Genomic DNA, 12,983 nt, shown 5'->3' on the forward strand with positions numbered 1-12,983 from the left:
AAGGAAAGGAAAGGAAAGGAAAGGAAAGGAAAGGAAAGGAAAGGAAAGGAAAGGAAAGGAAAGGAAAGGAAAGGAAAGGAAAGGAAAGGAAAGAAAAAAAAGAAAAGAAGAGAAGAGAAGAGAAGAGAAAAGATGAAAGATTGACACTTTTTCTGAACATAATTCAGGTCCCATTGAAACCATCTGCAAATGTGTCAAGACTTTGGTGACTGAAACACCTAGCTGATGAACCAGCATTCATATATTTATTTTATTTTTCTGAGGACAGATTCCAAGGCAGTGTAATTGAAATGGTAATAATGGGAGGTTTTAAGATCAGCAGACATTTTCCAAGAGACTGCATTTAGTGTGAGTTTATTTTATTCTTTTTAAAATAATTTATGAGAAACTGAATCACTAAGAAAGAACCATGACTTTTCTTTAAAAAAATAAAATCTCTGAGTAAGAATGTAAAGAATATTGAATAAGATATTTGATCCTACAGCTCAGTTTACCTCACAGCTTTTAGAGACATTGAACTCCATTGAATTTCCAAACTGATTTTTTCAGAGAAAAAAGAAGAAAAAATATTTCTTGTTTTTTTATTCCATGAACTTGCCAGTCTGTGTATGTAAAAAAGTTCAGAAAAATAACAGAAAAACGTATAATACTTTAGCCACTTACACCATAGAATTTGTGTAAATTATGTATGCAATGGTGTTACATAGGTCAAATTCATACACGGTGCAGGTAGAGCAATTTCTTGATTCAGCAGTATATTAAAGGAAGGTTATTCTTTGGGTGTAAATTGACCATCAGTCAGAGCGTAGCTACATCCAGCTGTGTCAAGGCAGTGCAACCTGTCTCAGCAAAGCCTTCAGTGAGTGTAAAATGAATATAACTTATTCAGATGGTGGGACATGGAGCATAGCTGGAAAAGCAAATGTCATGTGGACAGTTTCCTCCCCTTGGCTGCTGGCAAATAAATTCTGCTTGTTCTGTGTACTTAGTATCTGGTGCAAGTTATGCAAGCTCGTGCCTGGTAGGGGAGATGTAATAAAAGCATGTGAGGGAGCAATGTCATCACAAGCACTTGACCTTCCCCTCTGGCAATATGGAGGCTGTATATTTTGTGGCAAGCATTGCAATTGTCTTTATGTTGGTGTCTGCTATTCTGGGTTTTATTCCTGCTGTATTCAAGCATTAAAGCTCTTAAAAAGACCATATGTCCTGACCTTCTCTGTCCTCTTGGATGAGGGTACATTCATCCCTTAATTTGGATATTTGGGTTTCCACAGCTTCTCGCTATAATCAGGTCTTTGTTGTCCTATCTTGTTTATTCCTGTAATCTGCCATTGAATGAGCTTCTGCTACCTCCTGTAACCCCAAAGCTTCAGAAATTTGTGGGAAAAGAAATACATCAAAAATAAGTAATGTTGATAACCTCAGTATGAGCTGTCTCTTAAAAAAGGTGGGGAAATATCTGGAAGGTGATAAAGATCATAAATCTAATAAAATACTCAAATATCTGAATTTCAAATTGGCATTACCAGGATGAAATATTTGGGTTTTTAAAAATGATAAGGTTTATATAAAAGTAGGACAGAAGGGGCAAAACCTACCCACTTGAAAGTTGCTTCTCCTAATATATTTAGTGAATGTATTTCTGTATTGTGTTTGTGCCATAGAGAGTGAGAACACAAGCCACATGCTGCACTTCCTCAGGAGAGCTGGACCTCACTCTTTTAATCTGACCATCAATGTAACAACTTGAAATTTATCTGTGACTTATCTGTTAGAAAAATGGGGAAGGAAAACAATTTTTACACATCCCGTCTTTTAATGCTTTTTTTTTCCATGCATATTAGAAAAACACCTCACTTGTTTTCTGCCATCAGTACCAAGCCAGCTTCTGAATTGGCATTGTTATAAGCTGAGAAAAAAATTCTCTATTGTGTCATGTTGCAACCCTCTCTTAAATAAAGCTAATAAATTATGTCCTTCTCTTTTAAGCAAGAGGGGCTCCCCTTCCATGAAGTTCAAAAATGAAGCTATGATTCTCAGAAGTTGCTGCAAGGCCACAGTGGGACCACTTCTCTGAAACTCCAGGATTAAGAGAACTTCTCTCTTGTTCTTTTCCTTCTAGCATTATCCTCATTATTTACTGACTGGCTCTTCCCCACCAGTCTCAGGCTTCACTTCCTCTAGCCCAGACATCTTATAATACACTGGAAGAAGATGAAGGAATTAGTTAATTCCCCAGAGCTGGCCCAGCCCCACCAACCTGCAAATTCCTATATACAAGCTGGCAACTGTGATCTTTCCTCTAAGCCAGCGAGAGGATTAACTCCTTCCCTACTTTAGTTCGCAGCTCATTCACAAGCTGTTCATTTTGTTCATCCAGTATTTGATATCTGCTTTGAGTGGACACAGTGGGTCACGTTAGCGTGGTTTTCGTTCCCTACTTAGTTCAGCTAATTAAATCCTACACAAAAATAATCACAGATATTTTTTTGCTAAATGTGCTGTACGAGCACTGGCCATTCCCAAAAGGTGCTCTTTCCAAAATGTTTCAGTAAACTCCTTTGCTAGGCCAAAGGAGTGGGCATGAATGCAGACATTGCAGGCTTGTATAAAAGGAGATTTTGGATGAGAGGTCATTTTTCACAAGTTCTAATAGGTACTACTGATGGGTGCAAGTACCAAGCCAAGCTAAAACTGCAGATGAATGACAAAATAATAGGAACTACAAATGCAGAACTATGGAGGACACATTTCCTTACCTTTAAAAAGCTAGAATGTTCAGTTTATCCTGCTATTTTACAACACAAAGTGATGTTTAGATACCAACAGCTGCACTCCGTTCTCATAAAAAGAATCATGTTTGTTGTTCTCATAAAAAGAATCATGAGGTTGCATAGCACCTCAAGGTTAATTATCAGTGACATCTCTTTATGAACTGAGATTTCCTCAATCCTTATCTTGCAGACCAATCTGCCAGTTCTAGCCTACAAAAGCCCTTCTAATTGGACCATCCCAGTGACACCAGAGTGCCTGTCAGTCATATACCAACATCTACATAGACCAAACCTTTCTAACTCTCTGCATGTGGGCCAAGCCCAGCTCATGAAGCATCATTTGAAAAACCATCAGCAGCACTGGACTACTCATAATCCTTTTTGTTGGCTGTAGAGAACCTCTGATAGAAGTCATAATAATTGGAGCAATTCTAATTTTTTTAATCCACTTTGGAAATTTTGAACTATAAAAAATCATATCTTTGGAATTTTTTTTTTCCATCAAAAGTCTCAAATTATTGAATTTAAAAAAAAACTAAAAGAAAAACTGACTTGAATTAATCTAATCTAGGGGTTTATATGAAGTATTTAAAATTTTTGCAATCCTCTTTTTTCCAGAAAATGTAACATTTCTCTTTCCTGGCATATTGGTTTTTCAAAGTAATTTGAAGCTATTTTGTAATAAATATATTGGTCCTCCCAAACAAGTGGCACATGTCCATTTATTCCAACAGAACTCCATGTTCTCATGCTCACACTGATTTTGGCCTATTGCAATGGATAGCTTTAGCCTAAAGGGGAGGTGGAATTCTTGGGTACAGTGACACTGTGTCAAGTTGTGAGTTCATTCAGTGAGGAGGGGTATGGGCTGAGTGAGGCTGGCCAGACCTGTAAGGGGAGATTGTCAATGTAAAGGAACAGGATAGTGCTGAAACTGCTGTTATCTAGGATGCAGGCATTGCTTTTCCTCCTGTGTAAAGGCATACTGGCTGCATTACATTTGCCACTTCTTGGTTAGACATAAAGCAGGAGTCTGCCTGACTGCCTGTGACCAGTGGAGAGTCCAAGGTTTGTCATTGGCATTTTTTTTTTTTCAGATATTATACATCACTTCATATTTTCCTTAGGTGTCATTGCAAATACTGTTCTTGGCCTTCCTTTTGGCTCAGTTTCAGCTCCTTCTTCCTCATTATTTGTCTCAAAAAGGTGAAATAAACTGCTTTCTCATGGAACTATGTTTCCCTTAATTTCTGCCACCTGCACAGGTGGCCAGGGATGTGCAAGCTGTACACAAAGACAAGAGAAGTGGTACTGATGAGGGTGGGCATCAGAAAAGGGGGAGCAGAGAAAGTAGGCAAGAAAGGAAATTTCAGCTGTGACAGTGAAGAGAGTGAGAGAAACACAAGTAGCTCCACAAGCAGTGGGGACGCTGCCTTTTTCAGCCAATCTCACTAGCTGCTAATCGTGCAGCAACGTATCATCATGACAACTTGTCAGGGACACAAGCAAAATATTTGATTATAAACAAAGATGAGTGATTTCCTTAGTGCTGGGCTTTGTAAAATCAACATGTTACATGACAAAGCCCAAATGCTGAGTCTGTCTTGACAGCACCCCTGTAGCTTCTGCTGTGCTTGGAGAGCTGCTCTGACTACAGATGATCAGTAGATATTCTTGTGATATTTATTATCAAATGCTTGTGACTGAAAGTTTTTGTGAACTGCCACAGTGTGAATTTAGAATTAACACTGATATTTTTCATTCATCTTTACAAGCTTCTGTTGGCCCTGCACGAGTTTTTACAACTATCATATTGAAAAATCTCGGTGCTTCTTTTTGTGGAAGAGGAATTTGGTATTGTGCAGGGACATAACTTGTGGATGAAGAGGTTCATCTAGTCATATTTGGGAAAGTCCACATACATTTGGCCAAATTATACACTTTTCAGAAGTCATATTTGTCCATGCTCACTGGTTTGATTGACATATTCTGGCATAAATACTTTGGAGATACCATCAGTAATGGTGTTTTCTTCAAAACAAATAAAAGAAATAAAAAATTCCACAATTTTGTGTCTATTTTCCTGCTGTATCTTTGTCATTATTTGGTATTCAATGCAGGAAAATAAGGCCATGGTAATAACAGGAAAAGACCTCTCATGCCAACAGACAGCTCTGGGATTACATGCACAAAGAAAGGGAACATATATGTTACAATTCATGCTTATGTACTAATTTAGTACATGGTGGCTTTTTATTCCAGCAATATCATTTGAGCTGCCACAGTTAAAAGTCTGTGCCAGCATTTCCATTACAAATCCACTGTTCAGAGGGATTTACAACATCAGTCTAAACACTGCTCTGGAATGAAACTTGGCAAATGGGTCTCAGCCCAGGAGCAATTTTTTTACCCATCTATTTGACTGTTAAGTTATACTAGCATAAAGATATAATTGTTCTACTTCAATAACTTAAAATGGCTTTGAATTAAAAAAAAATGAAATAAGTTTATGGCACTGCATAATTACTTATTCAGAAGAAACAATACAACAGATCAAAGTAAAAATTGCTAAGATATTTTATGAAGGAAACAGGATATCCTAACATATGCTTTTTCTCCACAATTGTTAATAAAAATCTGCTTGAATGCACTATTAGTTGTCTTCACTAGACAGTGCTTCACATCTTGGAGAAAGATCTAAAAATGGATGGGACCTCCTAAAGATACAGCTCTAAATGGATAAGAGGCAGTGTGCAATAACTCCCATCCAGTTTCTACCAGCTAGAAAGCCAGTTGGTGGTGAGCTGACAGAGAATGAATTACATTTGGAGATATTTCTTAGTTTGCTGTGGGTCACAGGCATTCCCTGTTCATCAAAGTCAGGCACAGTGTTTCCATGTCTGAGGAAGTGCCACAGTGAAGATGCTTTTGGTTTCTAGTTAGGGCAGAGTAGGTTTCCAGCTGGTTGTGGGTGGCTGAAGAGGAGCTGGACATGTGGTGTGAGGGAAAAAGTTCTGGAGAAGTGAAACAAATTGGAACAAAATGCAAAGAGAAACTGTGGAGAAAAATTAATCTGAAAAGAAAGAAAAATAAGAGAAAAAAAATAAACTCCACGCCCTCTGGAAGAAAAATGATGAATTTCTTCAGGTTGACCTCTGCAGCTTATGATCAGGCAAAGCTCTGAAAGGTTTTAAGGGATTTAGACCAAGCAGAAAGAGCACCCATGAAGCACCAGTTCGAGTCTCAATGATCCTCTGCTCACATTGTGCTTTCCCTCCTTATCTGGAATTCCTATTGATAACTGGTGAAATGCAAGAGTAGCAAGTCAAATTGAGAACCTACCCTTTGTGAAAAAAAATGAATCAGAATAAAACCAAAAGACAAGCCTGAGGAAAGAATAAAAAGATTAGAACTTCCCCTGGAAAAAAAAGTGTCTGGGAGCAAAGAAACAGGATGTGATAGTTCCATATGGAATAATAAAAAACAGAGGAAAAGTTAATAAGGGATAATTATCCACTGTTCCAGACAGAAAGGGGCTTAGGGTACAATCCCTTAAATTACATCAATAGGCTTAAAACTAAACAAAGATATATGTTTCTTAGGCAAAAAATGCACTTCACTGTGGACATTGCAGCTGTGCAGCAGCACAGAGCTGAGCACCTCACTGTGAAACTCTGTGAGGTGGATGCAATCTCCAATAGAAAAAGTCCCAAGACTGGGGTAAGGCTGAAAAGGTTTCACTGTGTATTTTTTTGCACACCTGTACTGTTTTGCCTTTGGCTCCTGTGCTTGCTGTGGTCACATACAGGTTATGGTATCCCAGACAAACATCAAGAATGGTCCAATACACTTGCTTACAACATGCCCATAATATAATGAACACTTGGAATTTTTCCCTGTCACATGCTTTGAGGATTGGAGCATGTCCTCATATATGTGCCCATAACCTACTAAATATTCAGTACAATACATTGAATACAATTTCAACATGATGTATTAAAAGTTGTAGGTGCAAGCAGAACCATATATACAGACACAAGACATTGTGTGATGAACACTGAAATAAATGAGAGGTACAGATGCAGGCAGAGACACAGAATAAAGAGACTTCAGAATAAAGTCTAAGAATCTCAAGCCATATGTTGCTTGTGTTTTTGCCATACATTTTTTAAGTGGGCAGGGTGCTGTCATTTTAGTGCAGAACAGATTGTTCAGTGTGTGGACCTCAGGCAAAAGTATCCCAAGAAGGTTCATGAGCCCAGCACCATCATGCATTGCAGGAGGGGTGCAAGACCAGAAGGAAGGAAGGAGTCAAAAGTGTCAGAAGCAAGACCTTGAAGCTGTTCTGTGACCCTGCTCAGACGTGTGGTGAGTGTGCTCATTAGCCCCATTAGCCCAGGACAGGCATGGGGCAAAGCGTAGGGATCAAAGAGGTTGGAATTCTGTATGAGCCCAGAAAGAGAAAAAGGAATGTGTAATGGCAGCAGTGGACTAAAAAGGGAGAAAGAGGAGGGAAAAGAAAGAGCCTCCTTGTAGAGAAGGGCAATCTTAGCTGGTGGGTGAAAAAAATTTCTGAGCACTGGTTTGTCCCCTTTAGGTTTTCCTTCCATGTAACCCATATGATCTCAGCCTCTACTTTTTCCTTCCCTCCTTCCCTCTTTCCCTCTTTCCTCTTTCTCTCTTTCTTTCCACATTCATATTACCAAAGATTTATTTGGTTTTTGGGCACACTGGCAGATTTCCTTCAAAATGTTTTGTTTAGTGCCTTCTGAGGACCAGATCAATACTATGGGTTTAGGAATAAAAATCCATACAAGTAGGTGTTTTTTACAGCACAGTCTGGCACTCAGACCTGGTGGTGTGCAGAGGCACCCAAATTCATGCCTGCTGCATGAATTACTAACCTTATGTAGCTTGTCAGAAGCAGGATTTTTAAACACAAGACAGAAATTAGCATAATTTGCCAAATGCAAATGCCTAGAAAGTTGAACACAGAAAAAAAAATTCAGATGAAGGCATTTGCTACTCTGCCATTTTTTGGAGATAGAATTCCTCCTGAATTAGTATAAGATCAACCTTCTTTTAGAGACACACTGAAATTTTACATTATGGCATTTTGACTGTGAAATAATTTCACCCTTTACACACGTACCTCTGAAGTAAAGGGATCCACTGGCATTTTCCTTTGGGGGAAAATTTAACTTCTCATGTATTTGGTCTATGAATCCTGCTACTGCCAGATCACACTGCTGCCTGCTTTGTCTCTCAGTTCTCTAATACATTTTTAGACATTGATTGGAAATTGTTAAGCCATGTCTAGACCAGAAAAACAACATGAAAAGGTAACAAGCCTGGTCTTCAAATGGTATTTTAAGTGCTGATTTACACTGGCTAAAATCTAGCCTGACAGGGAATGACATATTGAAAATTAAATATAATGCAGTAATTTTAATCTTTGTTATATCATCTGATGATGATAAAACATTTATTTCCACAACGTTTTGTGCATACAAATATGTTAGCAAATTCAAAATCTACCCATCTAAAAGGAAATATTTGTTATAAACACAGGCTGATTCCTACTCCTACCTATTTCTCACACATATGCATACAGATAAATGTGTACACATATATCGTATATGTACTCATTCTCTAGGTAATCAGAGACACAGATAAAATAAAGCTTCTAGAGTGACAGACATTCTGCAGACAGGGTTGTTAGTTTATGTAGGCTATAGGCAGAGTCGACTGGAAAATTTTGATCACTTTAATTTACTATATCCAGCATGCCTGCTGTACTCGTCCAGCACTTTTATCAAGCCCTGTGAGGTGGTATTGATTTTTTTATTTTCTATGTAGGATAAGAAGACAGAGAGTTAGGAGCAAGAGTGAATGAAGAACTTTCTTCAGATTACTGCTATTCTCTAGCTTATTGCATCCTGTCGTTTGTAGTTTCAGATGATGTCCAGTATGTCAGGGTTGCTTGAAGCAATAAACAGGGTGAATAACAATGGAAAGGCTAGATGAGAAAGATTGAAAAAGGAGAAAGAGGCAGCAAAGAAAGTAAGAAAGTGAATGTGAGAAATAGGAAAAAGGGGGAAAAAAAAAAGAAAGCAGAGGTTGAGAAAAAGTGTCCTAGGTATAGAGAGCTTGATAAGTGCATTCCTTTAAAGAAACTGTAACCAGCCATGGCAGCTTTTCGACCAAGAGCTACACATAAAACCTATAGAATTGTGAAGGACTAGAAGCAGTGGCTTCTGGGTGTTGCTTTTTTTCCCCACAAGAATTTCTACAAGAAAAAGCCAGAAAAATAGAGAAATATTGAGGGCAGATATGATTTGCATTTTTCTTTGCTGAACAAATCCCACATTACCACAAAAGGATAAATCTATCTTTTGCATCCAGTTTAAGGTGTGGTCCTAAGAAGACGTAATACCACACAGACTTTGAATCTCACCTTGACCTCACCATTTCTTCTACCACAAACTACTGCTTTTCTAAGAGAGGACTGAACTCTTTCACTTATTCTGTTAAGTACCCTCACTGTGGCACTGTAACCTCTAGCACAGCAGGTAAAGGGAGATGATTTGGGCTTGTAGATAAAAGCTACCCCAGGCAGCATCACCTTTGCTGACCCAGGTGGCCCTGTTTGCTTGTGTGAGCGTGGCTGGGCACATGTTGCTATGGGGTGCAGGCTCCCGCTGTGGGGAGCACTTCAGATCTGCAGTCTGGGCTGGGCAGATTTCGTGATCTACAAGTGCTGATCTGAGAGGCAGACTTCACTGTTCAAAGGTGCATTTTTGTGTTTAGAAGGAAAATCTTACATAAAACATTAGTTATGCTTTCCCTCGACTTCAGGTGGATAGTGGCTTTGGAAAGGAGGTAGGATTCTGTCCCACAAAATTGTTTCTTCTCAGCTTTCCTTCTGGAGCTTGGAGGCAAAGTTGCTACAAAGGGTAGTTTCTGTGTTATCCTGCACACCCAAAGCCTGTTTGTTAAAGCAGGGCAGTTCCTTACCACTGGTGGCTCACATGGAAAATGGCCAGACAGAAATACAGTGAGTAACACTACAGACTTGTAGACTCGAGTAATCCTGACTCACAGAAACAGATTCCTTCAGGTCACTTAAAAAAGCTTTTGATTTTTGTGTGTTATGGCTATTACTGATAAAAATCTTGTCTGATAATCTACCTTATACTGTCTGTCCTTTTATATGGGGCCAGTTTGCCTTATAACCATCCAGAGTTAGTGGAAAAGTTTACTTTTCCAGGGGAAGTACAAAGCAGAGAAAAGGTGCGCAGCCTGATCTGATGCCTTTTCTGTATTCCCTTTAGGGGATGGGGAGGACAAATCAGACCATCTCAGGGATGAAACATCTCCATGGCATCTCTCACCCATTTCCTCATTAGGAGAATATCTTATTCTTACACAGCCCTTGCTCAGGCTGGGGCATGATGTGGTGATCCCAGCAGGACTCTGAAGCCTCTCTTGTCCATTTCTGACAAGAACCTGGACATGAAATGCTGGATTTTTGATGAGAAATGGACTATTAACAGGCTTTTATTCTTTCTGCTCAGTAGCACAAATTTGTGTCCTTACTTCAAACAAAGTCATTTGCTTTAATCACACCCTAGTTGTAAATGTACAAGTTGTAATCTTTATTGGGATTTAACTTCAGAGCATGTCCAGGAACTCTGGCAGAAACATCAGTGCAAAGAGAACACCAGTAAGGAACAGAATTGAATCTTTTAGTAGGCAGATTATGTCCCAGAAATTTACTACTGCAAGAAATATCATTTGATACCAAGAGTGAAGTAGCTCAAATGTAAACTGAATTTAGACTTGGTAAAAAAGGTGACAAAAATTTATTCTTTCCCACTGGAACAATTTCAAATGTAGTGAATGATTGTTCACCATTTAACATTGTAAATATCGTAACAGTGAGATGCAGGAAATCAAACTGACTGACAGCAGGAAATTTTCTTTTCAGATTTTTGTTTTCCAAACTGAGAACATCTCAAAAGTTAAAAAATACAGCAAAGCAAACTGTAGTTATAAAATGTAATAAACATCTCTGTTTTATTATCTCCTAATGACATAACATTTTAAATGTAAAAACTGTCATTTTATCTTCTTTTTCAACTAACATTCAGACACATTAAATTAATGAATTTCAATTCAAATTCTGGATGTCTCCTTGGTTCAGCATGTTTGCCATTGCAAGCTTTTGCTATTTTTGATGACTCAGTGGGTATTGACTGTTCAGAGGCATGGGAATGGCTGCTCTGATGGTTTCCTGTACTGGAGGCAGATGAATTCTCAGAGATCTGAACACCCTGTGGAGTACAGAAGCCCCTCAGCATGCACCAGTCAAGCTCAGCTCTTGCAGGATATATTCTCTGACATTAATAATGTAATTTCCTTGTGACTAAGAAATTGGATGTGAGAGAGAATTCCCAGCCCACTGCTTGCTAGCTCCATTTGCTTGTTTTGGTTTCAAATGCAAACTTCAGTTATCATAAAGTCATAAAAATACTGTATGGCATTTGTGAATGATCCCACAATGGCAAACAGGAAAATCTCTTCCTTACTGACTGGGGTTTCTCTATCCAAAATTTTAAAGAATATTCTTAAAATACTGAAATTTAGTCAACTAAATAGTTGAGAAAGACCCTGTCTGAACCAGTGGGGTAATATAGACACAGTTCATGCTTTAATCTTCCATTACTCTTTTGATGTGGTGGCATAGCATGAGCAACCATGGAAATCAGCACAAACCAGTCAATTTTAATTTAGCACTTTTTTTTTTCTTTTGATAATGCTGGAATTTGGAGTGAAGGGAAGAAGAGTAGCTTTTCATATTAGTGGTTTGTGACAGCAGTTGACTTTTTCTTCTTTTTGATGAATTTGAAGGTCTTTAATATGGTTTATTTACTTGAGTAGTCACCAAAGAATACCTCAGTCCAAAGGAAAAAGCATGAAAAAAATATTTCTGCCAGTGACAGAAACAACATAAACCTAATATCCCAAAAAATCCACTGGTTTTATATTGGTATCCAAGAGGAGGACCCGACAGAAATTGGGAATTATATTTGTTTTGTCAGTTCTCAGGTAAGCAGCTTTTAAATCCCCTGTAATGTGAAAGTGTCAAATGGGTTCCCTAAACTTTGACTGTCCAAACTTCACTAGGCAAGCTCCTTTCTCTGCTGAGCTTCTAACACGTTTCTGTGCACAGGGCAGAAGCAGCCACAAGCGTGGACAGGTTTAGCTGATGGCAACTGCACTGTTCTGCTTCTGATTCAGGGAGCCAGTGATTCCTCTTGCTCAGGGACTGTGGGCCTGCAGCTCTGACCACAGCATTGCTGCAAGAGAACTTCATGTCTGTGCTTTAAATCATGTGTGTATGTGGAGTTCTTGGCCAAGAAGACCAAAGATCTTGTGGCCGTGCCTTCCACTGGAAAGAGACACAGGGTTTGGTAGGTGTCTGTGCATTGCTGGAGTGATGGCAGAGGTACCCAAGCAGGGAAAATACCTGAAGTTTATTAGAAATACTTAAAGACATTCAGAAAGCCAAAAAGTTACATACAACAGCTACTACTGCTTTGTCAATTTGTCATGGGCTGGAGTGCTTTTTGACCCTCACAATAGGCAGAAATTCTTCCTCATGAAGGATTGTAAGATTCTGTGATATTATTAGAGTTTCAGAATGAAGTATCAGTACTTTGAAGTGAAGTGAATGAATTTTATAATTGTTATTATTATTATTGTTATTTTCAGGTCAACTGGGTTTTAAGAATTGTTATTTCAAGTTTTACTTGACAAAAAAAGTAAACCAAATAATTAGAAAATAGGACCCATTCATTCTGACATAGCTGAAACAGATTTTTTTATTTTTCTTTGACAGGGTTTATGTTTTTCAAAGAAAAGTTTCTGCTAAATTGTCAATATTTGAAAGTCAGGGGAAAATATTAAGGTTTCTCAGCCCAACTGATGTCTGAGGGACACATGTGCCAAAAGTGTGACAGCCATGCAAAAAAACCATGGTGAAATTTGGGTAAAGGTGATGCCCTACACATCACACATAAGTCCATGTACACACAATATGTATGTGGTTTGCTCTGCATGCTCAAACATAAAGTACAAGCCAAGAGCCGACAATGGAATGCAGCATCCCGTAGATCTCAAAAGCAGATCATTTATTTATTT

Source organism: Parus major, chromosome 2, assembly GCF_001522545.3.
Source record: "Parus major isolate Abel chromosome 2, Parus_major1.1, whole genome shotgun sequence".
NCBI classification, from domain to species: Eukaryota; Metazoa; Chordata; class Aves; order Passeriformes; family Paridae; genus Parus; species Parus major.